We start from the raw sequence: 14,341 nt of genomic DNA on the forward strand, positions 1-14,341 counted from the left end.
AGATGAGTGTTTGAAATTTTGTTAAGTAGAACAAATGGCGAACGTTGAACCTAAATAGATTCAGGCTCAGCAGCCATTCCTTACCATTACAGGTAAATACAGTTTTCAGAAATGTTTCTGCCAGACGACTGTACGGCTGCAAGTCAAGATGAAAAGCAGGACTCTGTTATTTTTCCGGGAAAATAATCTGTTCTGTCCAGAGAGGAATCTTCTTCTCTTCTCTGTCTGATAGCTTCAAAAGCTGCACGAGACGCTGTCGAGTTCTTTGATGTGTGATGGGAAGGTAAGAGAAAGATGGAGTAAACAGACGGTGGATAAAATGCTAATTTAGCTGGTAGAGCAGAATTATATTCAGTGTCTGGAGAACAGGAGCAGGGAGAAAAGTGCAAACACATCAAAACTTCAGAAAGTGGAGACAGGAAGTGAAATTGTTAAACAGGGCAGTAATTTACAATGTTGAGACACTTCACGAAATACACACACACACACACACACACACACTGACTGTGCAGCTTTCTTGTAATCTCTCTGCTACAGTAGATACTGTGAGAGGGAAGTAAAACACAGAATAGAGGAACTCAAAGCCTTTAGATTTTAATTTATGCAGGGATTGCAGACGAAGAATGCCTAGTTCTTAAAAGAGTTCTCTCTCATGCACACAACCAAATCCTAGATATACTATATCTTAAGATAAAGCGAACACATTTACAGTCTGAGGCTTTACAGTGAGCTGTAGCATCCGAAGGAGAAACACCAGCATCAAGGTTGTTAAATAGTTGGGACAAATATACGCAGATACAGCTACAAACTTAGTAGCTGTACAAGTACAGATGCACATTTATTTTCAATTTTAGTATATGGCCAATAACTGTCTAGTCAATAATATCGACCAATATGTTCACATTTTAATGTTCCTACAGTTATAGATGATCATGTCTTGAAGAATTCCCTCATTTCATTCCTGTAACCCAAACTGTAAACGCTCAGTTTCACCATAAATTACACAGAACTAACGGCTCATAAACAGGCTGCAGCGTCTCCGCCCCTCCAGACAGTGAAGCTGGTTAATGTTGTCAAGGTTGACAAACGTGCAACTCACAGACAATGGCACACGCTGCTGCTGACAGGTATTGTGCTGTGCGCTGGTCCAGGAATGAGGAAATGAAAACTGTGCTCAGCAGCAGAACAGAAACTGACTGTTTTCATTACATCTGTTCTCATTGTACCAGTAAACGCTCCTGTTACTGGTTAGTGTGCGTTTCCTCAACAAAGTGACCACACCGCCACTCAGGGAAGTGTTCATGTTCCCAACACCTCAGGGAATAACCCAAGTCTGTGAGCTGCAGCAGACATTATGTGGTTGTGTGTGCATGCTTCGTGTGTGGACGCTACAGCGAGCCCCACACTGAGAGGCAGCGGGAGCAGCTGCTGGTCTGGCCGGTGGTTGGCTCAGCAGCAGCAGCAGCAGAAAGCAGCCAAATGAGTGTGTGACAGGGTGGAGGACAGTAGGAGAAGTGGCCTCCAGCAATCAATCACACAGCAGTTAACCAGCTAATACACTCAACCAAAAATACAAACAACTGCCGACACTAAATCTGAGTCAGGAAAACGTAATGAGGCAACTGGTGGAAAGAGAATCAATCCTAATCTTGAAAGGTCTCTTCGCCTGTGTTACATTAAAAACAAAGCACTTGAGATGTATTTTCCCATTGACGTCTGATATGTTAGAAATACATTTCTGTCACAGTCTGCTCATCTCCTGTCTGCTGGTATTTTTCCACTCCTCTGTCTCTGCTCCACTCTACCTGTTAGCCACGCCCCCTCATCAGGCCAACTCTCCACACCTGTGACAGCCCTGGCTGCAAATAAGCCTGCTCCTGTCTCTGCTTCAGTGCCAGATTGTCTTGCGTAAATGCCTGACCTCCAGCATTTCTCTCTCCGGCCTGCTACCTGTTATCTGCCTGCTACCTGCTCCGGCCTGCTACCTGCTAGCTACCTGCCTGCTACCTGCTCCGGCCTGCTACCTGCTATCTGCCTGCTACCTGCCTGCTACCTGCTCCGGCCTGCTACCTGCCTGCTATCTGCCTGCTACCTGCCTGCCACCTGCTTGCTACCTGCTTGCTACCTGCTCCGGCCTGCTACACAGCTCACCACTGAACCTGTCTGCATCTAGGTAATCCTCCTGCTGTGGACCTTGCCTCCACTCAGCAACACCAGACTCACTCCTTGCCGGATCTCGCTGAAGATCACTGGGAACAAAGACTTTTCACCCTGCCACTGTTAAGAACTGTTTTAGACTGCAGTGAAAAATAAAGTTCATTACCAATTAAGATCTCGTCTGCCTGTGCTGCATTTGGGTCCTCACCATACCCGTGACAATTTCAGTGCATCCTCATGGCCCAGGGGTTTAAAGGCAAATCGTGTAATTGCAATGTTCGAGCTTCAAGTGCAGCCGGGGAACTTGTTCCATGATATCCAACCCCCCATCCCCTCCCTCTCCTCATTTCCTGTCAACTCATGATTCTTCTCGATCTAATAAAAGGAAAATATGTCCTGGTGGTTTCAAGTTGCCTCCGAGTAGTTTTCAATGCTTTGAGAACAACACCACACTGAAAAAGAGCATTTATTTGAATCAACAATTAAACCCTTATTATTTTCTTGAATAACTTTACTATTTTCTATATCAGTGATAACACAAATATTTAACCATTTCTCATGTGCTAGGGCGACAATTTCAAATTACTTGTTTTCTCCAAACAACAAAATATTAACTTCACAATTATGAACGCAAATGCAAAGCACCAAATCCTCGCATCACCCCCCCCATATTTGTAACCTTGGCAATTATAGGTCTCTCAATTCAAACAATAAAACATTCTCGTTGGAATATTTGCTTCAACCAAGATCTGCACCCGGGCAGGCTCCACCTGCGCCTGAGGCTTCCTTGCACACTGTGCACACACATGACGTCAAGTATTAACGTTTTATTCCCCTTTAGCAGCAAACTACAATGACAGTTTCTGTTGGTTTGGGTTGTTGCCATCACACTGATGTTTGTTCAATGGCCTATTTTTCCAGCAAGTTTGGTTTGAATCAGTTATTTGATTATACAAATGGGCTGAAACATCATGACAGACAGCTGATACTAACTGTTTATCGAGGGGATCTTACTAGTGCTGATCAATCACCCATTACTGTGCAGACTAGACTGGATACTGGCATGAAGTGAAGACGTCATCCATCTTTGTCTATATATAATGAAAACATGTTAGCGTGGATGCAGCCTGCGATTATTAATTTGTAAAAATTTAATTGTTTTCAAAATTGTTGCACCCACATCCTCCAAACAGTTACACAATTAGACACCATTGTTTTGACACTGTTTTATAGTATGTGGGTTCTGAGTGAAAACGTCTCCAGAGACGGTTGCTGTGGATGAGGAATCACAGTGCACATATGGAGAGTGGGTTATTAATCATACAATCTATAAAATACAAAGACACGTCGTGATTTAGAGCCTCATCCCTCACATCCCTCATATCCAAGGTAATGGAACAAATAAAGATGTCGTGTTGCTTTGACAGAGACCCAGCCTGCTCCTCATACACTCTTCATCTCTTTGTAATCGGACTTAAAGTACAAGGATCCAGAATAACCCTTTGAGTTTGTTCACCTGCTGACAAAACTCAACATGCGTGACTGTCAACATCTGCACAAGTTGCATGTGACCCACACAAAGGTGTTGGTTAACAAGCACTGAAGTGACAAGACTTTTCACTCCAAATATCTAGCTCAAAACCTTTCAAACTAAAACTAGTTCCATAACCCTACTTAACACATTTGCCTGTGTACAGTCCTGATCGTGACACAAACAGCAGGTAGAGTCATGTTTACTTCATGTTCAGAACAGCTACAGTATCTTAATCCCTCCCTGCACAGCAGATTATGCAAAATGCTGGAGTAAAATCCAGTTAGCCTACCCGACCACAACAATTCATGTCACCATCCAAACCATTCCAAACAGATTAATTAATTTGTCAAACAAACACATTTAGTGCTTCAAAAACCAATTCAAACCTAATTTACTGTCTACAAGGCCAATCTGTACAGGCGATGGCAGGAGGGATGGATTATTAAAATAAATCACTATTATTAATAGCAACACAGTCAGGACTGAATGGAAATGATCAAAGAGTCGTAGGGTATTCTTAGGCAGAAAGGGGATTTACTGCGGAGCTGCTGCTGCTGTAAGGGGGGGGGACGCTCAGACATGGATGTTTTTATTGATGAGATTTAAAGCATGAATACAATTAAGTAAAGATTACAAGCTGCAAACCTCTTCCAGTAATAATGCAAACAGCAGCAAGACTGGGAACAGGGGAAAAGTCAAGCGCAATAGTCATTTCATTTTCAATATGACAGTAGAATCTCATTCTGCTGATGGGAACTTTCTTTGCGGTTGTCTCCACGTTAAACAGTGTTGATTACAGCCATATTATTTACATTACACACACAAATGGAAAATTGCATGACAATTTGCACTGGTTTATACTCTTGTAATTCCAGATTTAACACAGCTACGGGTACTGCACATTTAAAAAGGAAATAAAGAATCTGTCATGAGATGCAGACAGAGTTAGTCACTGCTGCTAAATATATCAGGGAGAAAATAGTAAAAAAAAAAATAAAAAAACTTCCATTTAACCAGAAAGGTCACAGATAATTATTTATCGTATCAGACTTGTTCAGATTGTTTGGATTTAGAAAGATAGATATTGGTTTCTGCAACTGAACTTGCACGGATCAGAAACTTGCTTGCATTAGATTATAAATTATATTAAACATAATAATACTTTATACTTCAACAGAATATTAAATACAGTGCTTCAGTTTCTATATTCAGTATTCAGTCTTTTATTATCCCTGGTGGGAAACTTGGCTCGCAGTCAGGTTCTGATGAAAGACAACAAAACAGGACAGTAGTAATAATAATAGTTATATAATAAGTTTACATAAATACAAAAGTAAAGATATCTTTGCTAGCATGTACAAATTAGGCATTTTTATTGCACTCTACTTCTCTTGCATTTCTGACAGGTTTCAAACTCAATGTGATTTGATGCAGGATGTAGTTTCTGATAATACACCATCACTACTATGTTGATTCTTATTCGCTCAAAAGACTTCCTGACAAACATGTGTCATGTGCACATGACACTTGTCAGGGTATCACCACCACATGAACGCACCAGTAGGCGTAAACACTGTTGCAATCAATTCATGGATCAATAAAGTTGAGGTTTTGACAGAAATTGATTTGGAAGCATGTGCTGTGATGGATTACCTACCAAACTAGTTTCTGCAACTTGACTTTTTTCCCTCCAGCAAAAGTAATGAAAACGGACAGCTGACTAAACTTCAGAAAAAAAAACTGCAGATAGTGACTTAAAGCACTGCTTTACTTTAAAAGAGCTATAATATGTTTTCATTTTAGATTTTAAAGTTAAAGAAAACAAGTCAGGTTCAAAAAGTTTTCAACAACTGTAAAAACCCAATTAGCAGAACCTGAAAAAAATAAACTGTACAGACTTAAAAATGTATGGTTTCTGGTTTGCCATGCATGATTCATTACAATGCAACAACTTTAAAATAAACTACATCAAGTATAATTTGATTTGCTGTCATGCAAACAGTCTGCATTAAAGTGATTGACTGTGAGGAACCTCTGTATTGATCCTTCTGGCTGTTTACTTGTCAGGTTAAGGTCAGGGTGAAGAAAATTTACACAGAGACGTTGCATGTCATCACCGTCAAGAGAAGAAAAGGAAAAATGAAAGTAAATGCAAAACGTTGGGGCTTTCCAGGAGAAATGGATGAAATGGAGAAATTTATTTTTGTTGTAATATAAGACAAGCAGTTGTGTCTAGTTTGTGAGGACAAGGTTGCACTGCGGACAAAGAAAACTCTCATGAGTCATCACAGTTGGAAACATGTTAAACGAGCTTTCACAAGATCACACAGGCAAAATTTGTTATCAGTGAGCTAAGAAAATGAAACCTTACTCAGAAGAAGGAAGTGTTCTGTTGCCTGGAACTGGACAAAGTAGAATTATTATAAAGTGTATGTTGGTCTTGGGGAACCTAACCAAAGTAGATGACATATGGCACGAGATATTGAAGATTTTGCACGTTTTATTGCAAGTAGCCATCGCATTAGAGAGGTCTGTGTGTGTTCAGTCATTAAGTATATAGCTTATGATGGACGTTAGGCAAATTGTAATGGCTTATAAAAGGAAGAAGGTTACTCACAGCACATCTAAATATACTGTAGTCACACTGCCTTTGGCAAGACAGTGGACAGACACTTCTGAAAGACATCCATATGAATGAAACACACTGAACCTTTGTCCTTAACGTAGCAGCTTGAGACACTTTTCATCCATAAACTGATGAATGCAGCTAAATGCAGTTTTTTCTATATTGAAGAACACACAGGGTCGTAGAGAGGATTCATATGAACTAGAGAGTTTTGTTCTATGGCCTTTGCAGTCCCCATTGATCATTTCCTTAGTATCACCAACACATTTCATAATAAGCAAACAAATGGAACACGTGTTATGGAAACATATCTAGCGTTGAGCATAAATAAGCGTTAAGACATTACAGTTAAACAGTGCCACAAATTGCAGCGTCCAAAATGGCCGACAGTTTCAACCAAAAGAAATATCACGGTAACACCCATGGAGCTATAACTTACTGTATTACTGTTGAATTAGACGCAGACGTGTGTTGTTTATAGTCACACAAAGCACTGCCCTCTCCCTGTTTCGTTGGACAAGCCGACAGAAACCTTGTGAGATCATGAAATCCCTAATGACATCATCAACCACTGCCTGCCACCTGCAGCGGTGCCGTCCCACGGCCCGTTCAGCTGAGCCAGCACTTCTGCTCGGTTGATGTATAGCAGCTGTCCAGCTCTCCCCCCCTCTCATCCCATACATTATAATTTCATTGCACCCACACATCATACCAATATGCCGCTGCACATGCGGATGGGTTATAAGCGTGAGTGAAGAGGGCTGGTTAAGATCTGCAGGCAACATCCTGTTGTCCCATCATCTACATTATTCAACTACTGTCATACAAGGATCCGTCCAGCCAGGTTGAATTCACGAGGGGGTATGACATCATCCATAGGAGGAAGTCATTAGATTGGATCAATACTCTATTCCCCCAGGATGAAGGCGAGCCACAGTGGCACACCGGAGCAGCGCAGGCCAGGGCTGAGTTAGTGCACGGGAGGCAAAGAGCAACGACACAGTGTGATACCTTTATTAAGTCATTATATTACAGCCCGGCTGAAGCTAATGCAACAAGACCAGCAGGGGACACGGTCATATGATCGGATCAGATAACAAAGGCAGCCTGAGCCAGGTGCACACAGTCTACAAGGGACTGGGAAGCTTGTTGTGCATTTGCAGCTGCCATATGGTGGAAGGGTTGTTAATATACTTTTAATTAGTTCAGCAGAAGATCCATTAAAAGTGAAACTTGCAAAAGTAGAGGTCTGGTAAACAGAGGTGAGGACTGACAGCCTCCTCACAGTTACAGGAGTCCAGAAAAATCCACATCCTGAATAATGCATGTGTACGTGCTCCTGTCAAACTGAACAGGATACACGTTTGGACTGATTTCCGGGATTCTTTTCTCGTTTTGTTGCAGAACGCAGTCAATAGGATTTTCAGGATTAACCCCCAGCGTGAGGACACAGGGGTAAACAGCAGACACCCAGATGCAGCGCGAGTCACAGAACAACATTCTGCCATTTTAAAACCGGTGGATGTCTAAAACCGAAATATGTTGGGATGAAGATAAATTCTGGTTAGACTTGATCACAAGTGGAGTGGTTAGCAAGAACATTATCACAACCCATACAAATTTGAATTATTTATTCATTTTTTTAATTGGCAGATGTGAGCCTTCCACAGAAGTATTAGTTACTGCATTCATGTTAGATATGCGCTGAAATCAAAAATGTTTTATTGCATAATAATGGTATTTGTACGAGGCTACAAAAAGCCATATTGGCCATTTTTATTTTCAGCTGTATGCCTTTTGAAACATGCAGTGTGAGATGCGCAAGAGCATCTGTTGTACTCTTGGAACAAACTAGTTATGAGGACAATGTTACGCACAAATACAAAACCTTGTTCGGAAACTCCTTCACAAGTCAAGATGTTTGTTAAAAGGATTTCTTTGAAAATGTGATATCAGCACAATAGATGCTGTCAAACCCGTCCTCTGTTCCAGGCAAATATCACAGTCGCAGCCGATGGTGTCAAACAATGATGGGAGTTAATTGGCGCAACTCTACTATCAGAGCCTTCAGATGCTTTTGATTAAATTTTCTTCGCCCCCAAAATTAGTCTCATCAGAACTCATCTCTGAAGATTCAAAGTACGAGTTCATTTGCAAGTGCACAATGGCCCAGTTCATTAAGACCGAAGGCTCCGTCGCTGGCAGCTTCAGCAGCTTAACAGTGTCTGGACTCAGTCGCCCTCTCCCTCCCGTCTGGAATCATGATTAAAGCTTTACTTTCTCATTTCTTCCTGTAGCCTTTTCCTGTCAGGACGACTGACGACTTCAGAGTCCGCTGACAGCCCAGACTCTGGGAGAGATGAAATTTCTCATAACTGCAGATTGCTTGTTGCTACCGGCAAAATCCCTCATTGTCAGCGGGCACAGAGTCAGCCGGTCATGAAGGAAGACCAGGACGGGGAGAGGAGAGCAGAGGGAGAGGAGCAGACGGTGCGTAAGTGTGTGACGTTATCAGACGACCACCAAAGGACTTTATACTGGAAAATACCAAGTAATATCTCCTGCACGCTGGACGATAACAGGGCACATTTCTCATTGCAATTTAGGGTGGGATTTAAAGAATTTCATATGATATAAGTCCTGTCGTCATCTACTTGGGAGGCATCTACCTGTACTTCAAATTGAGTGGTTTGCGGAGAGCCGTGTGTCTGATGTCAGTGTGGCGTCAGTTCGGATGGTTGTATTCGCCGACCTTTTTGAATTAAGTGAACAGAAAAAAGGTTGTCTTTTCATTTTGAATGAGGAAGACAAAGACTTCAAATAATCCTGGGAGCCGCTGCTGTTTCTTCTTCTACTGCCTTGTCCCACTTTCTGCAAATGGTCCAATTTCTGAATTATCACCGATGCAAATGAAGCAAGCGACAATTTTGTTTTATCTGGCTGGAGACTGCCTCTTTTGGTCAGGCTCAATATTGGTCACCTTTCACACCTTTTATTTTGGTTCGGGGTAAAATGAAAAGTCTGAAAAGCACCCTCAACTTCACTGAATGAATTCTAGCGTCCCCGGTAATCAAACATCTTTGGTATTTGAGTGGAAACCCGCAACAGCCAATGAGAGAGCTGCCTGGGAAGACATCACAAACCAGACTTTTGTCTCCCCGACCAGGTTGACACTAGAAAAAGGATTTAGAGAAAGACACCTAGCCCCTTTTTCAAAGTCAACACATACAATTATCCGATGTGGTGTCCTAGTTTTTGTATTCACTTCAACCCTGAACACTTGATATCATTGCTATAATTCAACTAATCATATAACATCTGCAAACTCACTGCAGGAAAATGTTGCCCCCCCCCCCCCCCCCAAGCCAAGATTTTTCCTTTGTTCCACTCGAATACGAAACCAAGATTAGTGCTCAGGCTGCCGGCCCACGGAACGGCCACCGTCCGTCGCCACTGTTCAAACACTCGGCTGCGTCAGACGCCTTCAGTGTCCGTGTGGAGAAGAAGGAAACCATACGCAGTAAACCCATGTGAGGAGGCAGGATTAGTTCCACAGCAGGACAGCAGAAGAGAATACACATTGTGTTATCTGCACGTTAATGCATGCACTCTCCACAGATAGCAGCAACACAATGAGGCTCCTTATCGCAACAAGCCCTCACTATTCTGCAACACTGGGCTAAGACATAACTAAAGGCTACAGTGATGTAACGGGCACAGACCAACGCAGCTGCTTCTGCATCTCGCCCCAACAACAGCTGAGCACCACGGCAAAGCCAGCTTCATCATCATCATCATCATGCATGTGGTATTATGAGAAGCTGTGTTTGACAAGAAACTAGGACCCGCTTCCTCAAAATGAAGATGAGTGAGAGGTTTACCCTCCGTGTGACAAACCAAATACCACAGCAGGCAGGAAATAAGAACTGAAAGCTTTCACACACCCGCACAAACACACACATTGTTGGCATCTTTTTAAAAACACGTACACAAAACTGCACATGTAATGTTGTGAAGCAGGTTTGATGACACATAACAGGACTGCTGGAGAGGAGGCTCCAGCAAGGAAAGGAAAGCTGATCCTGCAGCTATAGGAGACAGTGTAATGTGAGATCCATCGTTACAACGAGAACAACAACACTATGTAGGGCAAAGCAGCACTTTGCTGTTTAAGGGGGCTAATCAGCTGATGATCAGGATGCAGATACATATTTAAAAAAGCAGAAATGATTCTCAAGGTCTGTAATAAACCATAACGACAAAGAAAATGTAGGGGAGTACTGATATTTTACAGTTTAACCAAGAAACATTCAAATATTTAGAACTTCTTGATATTTAGAAAGCTAAATGTTTTTTTCTGCATTGTTTTCTCTATAAATTAAAGAAACATGACAAATGGCAGAAAGCTGCAGCCACTGGCTCAGGAGGAGAGAGAGAGAGAGAGAGAGAACCCGAATGGGCCCAAAGGTTTTAGAGGAACACACTCACAGGTCTGATCCCTCTGTGGTGGGCCTGTCTTCACAGAGGGGGACTTGTGATTAAACACACGTTGACGCTGAGGTACACAACTGAAGATGTGTCTTTAAAATCTGCTGGTGGTCGCTAATACCTGCTAGTGGTTGACAACTCATCATCTTATTCGCCATATTGTCATATGTTCCAAAAATCATATCGGCAAATCGATATGTCACGTGAAAGGCTGATATAGATTAAGATACATTTATTTGTCCCAAACACATGCAACAATATCGGCCAAACAATACATCAGGCAGGCTCTGGTTGTAGCCAGTCGAACCAGTGAGGCCATGTAGGCTTCTCCGCCTGGATTTACTCTGATTCATGATAAGGAAACATCTGCAGGACAGTGCACCTCACACCTGGAGCCAAACCTGGAAATCTGTGGTGACACAAAGCCGGCTGTGTGTGGAGTCTGCATCAAGCACATTAGACCATTAACATCCCGATCAATAGGGATCCATTGAGATAAGATGGGAGGTGATGGATCAGCTGCTGACATCAGGAGAAAACCTCCCGGAGGAGCAGAGGGGGAAAGATCTCATTCTGTGGCTGGATGTTCATCATGACCCGGGGTGTCCCATCACTGCGAGCTGGCTGAGGAGCAAACTACCACACGCAACCACAGCCACCAGTGACAAACACATGGGGGGGGGGCATCATTGAATCACACACACACACACACACAAAAACACATACACACAGGTTTTTTGCTGCAGCACCAAAAATGAATTTCCATACCTTGGATCACCACAGGCTGCGGTCTACGTCTGTCCACCGTCGGTTCGCACGATGGGGGAAGAAACAAATTGTCACACAGCTTCAGTCCAGGCAGTCCGTCGGTCTGTCCCTCTGTCCCTCTGTCTGTCCTTCCGTCCCTCTGTCTGTCCCTCCGTCCACCAGCCGCCTCCGGTCGGACTCACTGAAGCCGCGGAGACACGGGAGTCCCGGTGTGGACGGACGCACCACTGCAGAGGACCGAGGGCTGCTCCATGTTGCCGCTGACAGAACCGACCCACTGGGACCAGTGACTGTATGTGACTGGGACCAGTGACTGTATGTGACTGGGAACACACTCACCGGCTCGCACCGCTGTCTGACGCCGAGTGACGCCGCCGTGTTGATTCCGCTGAGCGGCTGCAGCTGTGCGCGATGCTGCGTCACCGACTTCCGCGTGATGGAGAGAAGGAGAAGGACAGGCGGCGCACGCGTGCACAGAGAGGGCTGTGCACGAGGATGAGGAAGAAGTGGAGGATGATGATGATGATGAAGAAGTTGATGATGATGATGAGGATGAGGATGATGAAGATGATGGAAAATGGAGCCCACTCTGCTTATAGGATGATGAAGTTGATGCTTTTGATGATGAGGATGATGAAAATGATGATGAGGATGATGAGGATGATGATGAGGAAGAAGTGGATGATGATGATGATTTTGATGATGATGATGGCATATCGAGCCCACTCTGCTTACAGGGTGATGAAGAAGTTGATGATTTTGATGATGATGAGGATGAGGATGATGATGATGATGATGATGATGATGATGATGATGATGATGATGATGATGATGATGATGATGATGATGATGATGATGATGATGATGATGATGGAAAATGGAGCCCACTCTGCTTATAGGGTGATGAAGAAGTTGATGATTTTGATGATGATGATGATGATGATGATGATGATGATGATGATGATGATGATGATGATGATGATGATGATGATGATGATGGCAAATGGAGCCCACTCTGCTTATAGGATGATGAGGAACTTGATGATGATTATGATAATTTTGATGATGATGATGAAGATGGAATCTCATGTACAGCTGACTTCTCCTGCAATGACTGTAACTGCTAGTTGACTTTGCCATAGTATTTTATTGACGAATTGTTTTATACCTTGTATTACTGTGTACCCCATTTATTTCATTCCTATTTATTCAATGTATTAACTTTTAATGTATCAACTTTTTTATTGTACCCTCGGCACCATTGAAAATGAGGGTCTTATCCCTCAATGTGTCTTCCGAGGCTTAAATAAATATTCAATCAATCAATCAATCAAAATGGAGCCCACTCTTCTTATAGGATGATGAAGAAGTTGATGATTTTGATGATGATTATGATGATGATGATGGCAAATGGAGCCCACTCTGCTTATAGGGTGATGAAGACGTTGATGATGATGATGATGATGATGAGGAGATGATGATGATGATGATGGCAAATGGAGCCCACTCTGCTAATAGGGTGATGAAGAAGTTGATGATGATGATGATGATGATGATGATGATGATGATGATGATGATGATGATGTTGATGGCAAATGGAGCCCACTCTGCTTATAGGAGGATGATGGTGATAGTGACAGATGAATGTGATATTAACGCTGCACTCATCAGTGTTTTTCAATTCAAATTGAACCCATGTGTGGTTTAGAATTAAAGGTGCCTCCTGCAGGGACTGGGCCGTGTCTCAGTTTAGCAGCCGCATCCTGAACCACTCACTGGACTAAGGTTCCATTACACCTGGGCCCTCACACCCAGAATAACCTGAGTAATTGGACAGTGCTATGTGTACGGTATACGTTTAACGACTGAAGTGCTAATAGACATCTCGGATTTCGAAGTCTGGGGTGGTGAGGTTTAGTGGAACGTGGCATTAGTCTCATGTTAGCTTCCATTCAGAGCAGCCATCTTGATTTACAATGGCGAATCAATCTCTGCAGCTTTAAAGCCAAAGTTTATGTGGGAAATAGTTTATTTGCTTGCTGTTGGGGAGTTAGATGATTAGACTAATATCACTCTCATTGTGTTTCATATATTTTCCTAATATCTGAGGCTCTAGCTTAGCAGGGCACAAAAACTGGAGAATGGGTTCTTGCCTGGTTTTGCCCTCGGGTGACAATTATCCACCTTAACCAGCGTCTCAAAAGCTCATTAATTCCAAAGGTATATCCTGCTTGTATCCAGTGTTTGTGCTAAGCTAAGCTAACAGAGTGTTGGCTGTTGCTGTGACGTACAGATAAGAGAATGACATCAATCTTCTTACCAAACTCTCTGACAGAAGATGATTACAAAAATTTCCCCCAAACGACATATAGATAAAACATTTCTGTTATTTATTATTCTATAATTGTTTTATACCGTCAGCTATTATATGATTTCTTGTTAGCCAATACAATACAACTGGTAGAAAATAGCTCCAGTCTGCCTGTATTCATATATTCTGATGCAGAGGTCATTATTTCAGATTATGAATGGCCTGCAGTGTACTGTACATGACGCTGGGCTGAATCACTCATGTACCGCAGCTCCGCATCAATCACAGGACAGTCAGTTAGGAGAGGATCACTTGCTAAACGAGGGACTGAATCCTCCGCTGCCTTGAAGCCTCGGCTCCTTCTCTGTGAAACCTGTCATTGTGTTTGAGCTTATTACTGATTCACAGTCTGCCACTGGGCCATGGCGGTCAGACAACGGAGCCTCTGTGCTCTGTC

General features: G+C 42.8%; 1 protein-coding gene across 1 annotated transcript in view; it reads right to left on the reverse strand.

The window, feature by feature from the left end:
- The window catches only part of marchf8 (membrane-associated ring finger (C3HC4) 8), an 81,575-nt gene extending 69,677 nt beyond the window's left edge, over positions 1-11,898 (reverse strand). Inside the window, exon 1 of the mRNA XM_061087109.1 lies at positions 11,574-11,898. The gene's annotated coding sequence lies outside the window, so the exon portion shown is untranslated. The remainder of the gene's footprint in view (positions 1-11,573) is intronic.
- Positions 11,899-14,341: the final 2,443 nt, after the last annotated feature.

The sequence above is a fragment of the Limanda limanda genome, chromosome 15 (assembly GCF_963576545.1).
Source record: "Limanda limanda chromosome 15, fLimLim1.1, whole genome shotgun sequence".
Classification (NCBI taxonomy): domain Eukaryota; kingdom Metazoa; phylum Chordata; class Actinopteri; order Pleuronectiformes; family Pleuronectidae; genus Limanda; species Limanda limanda.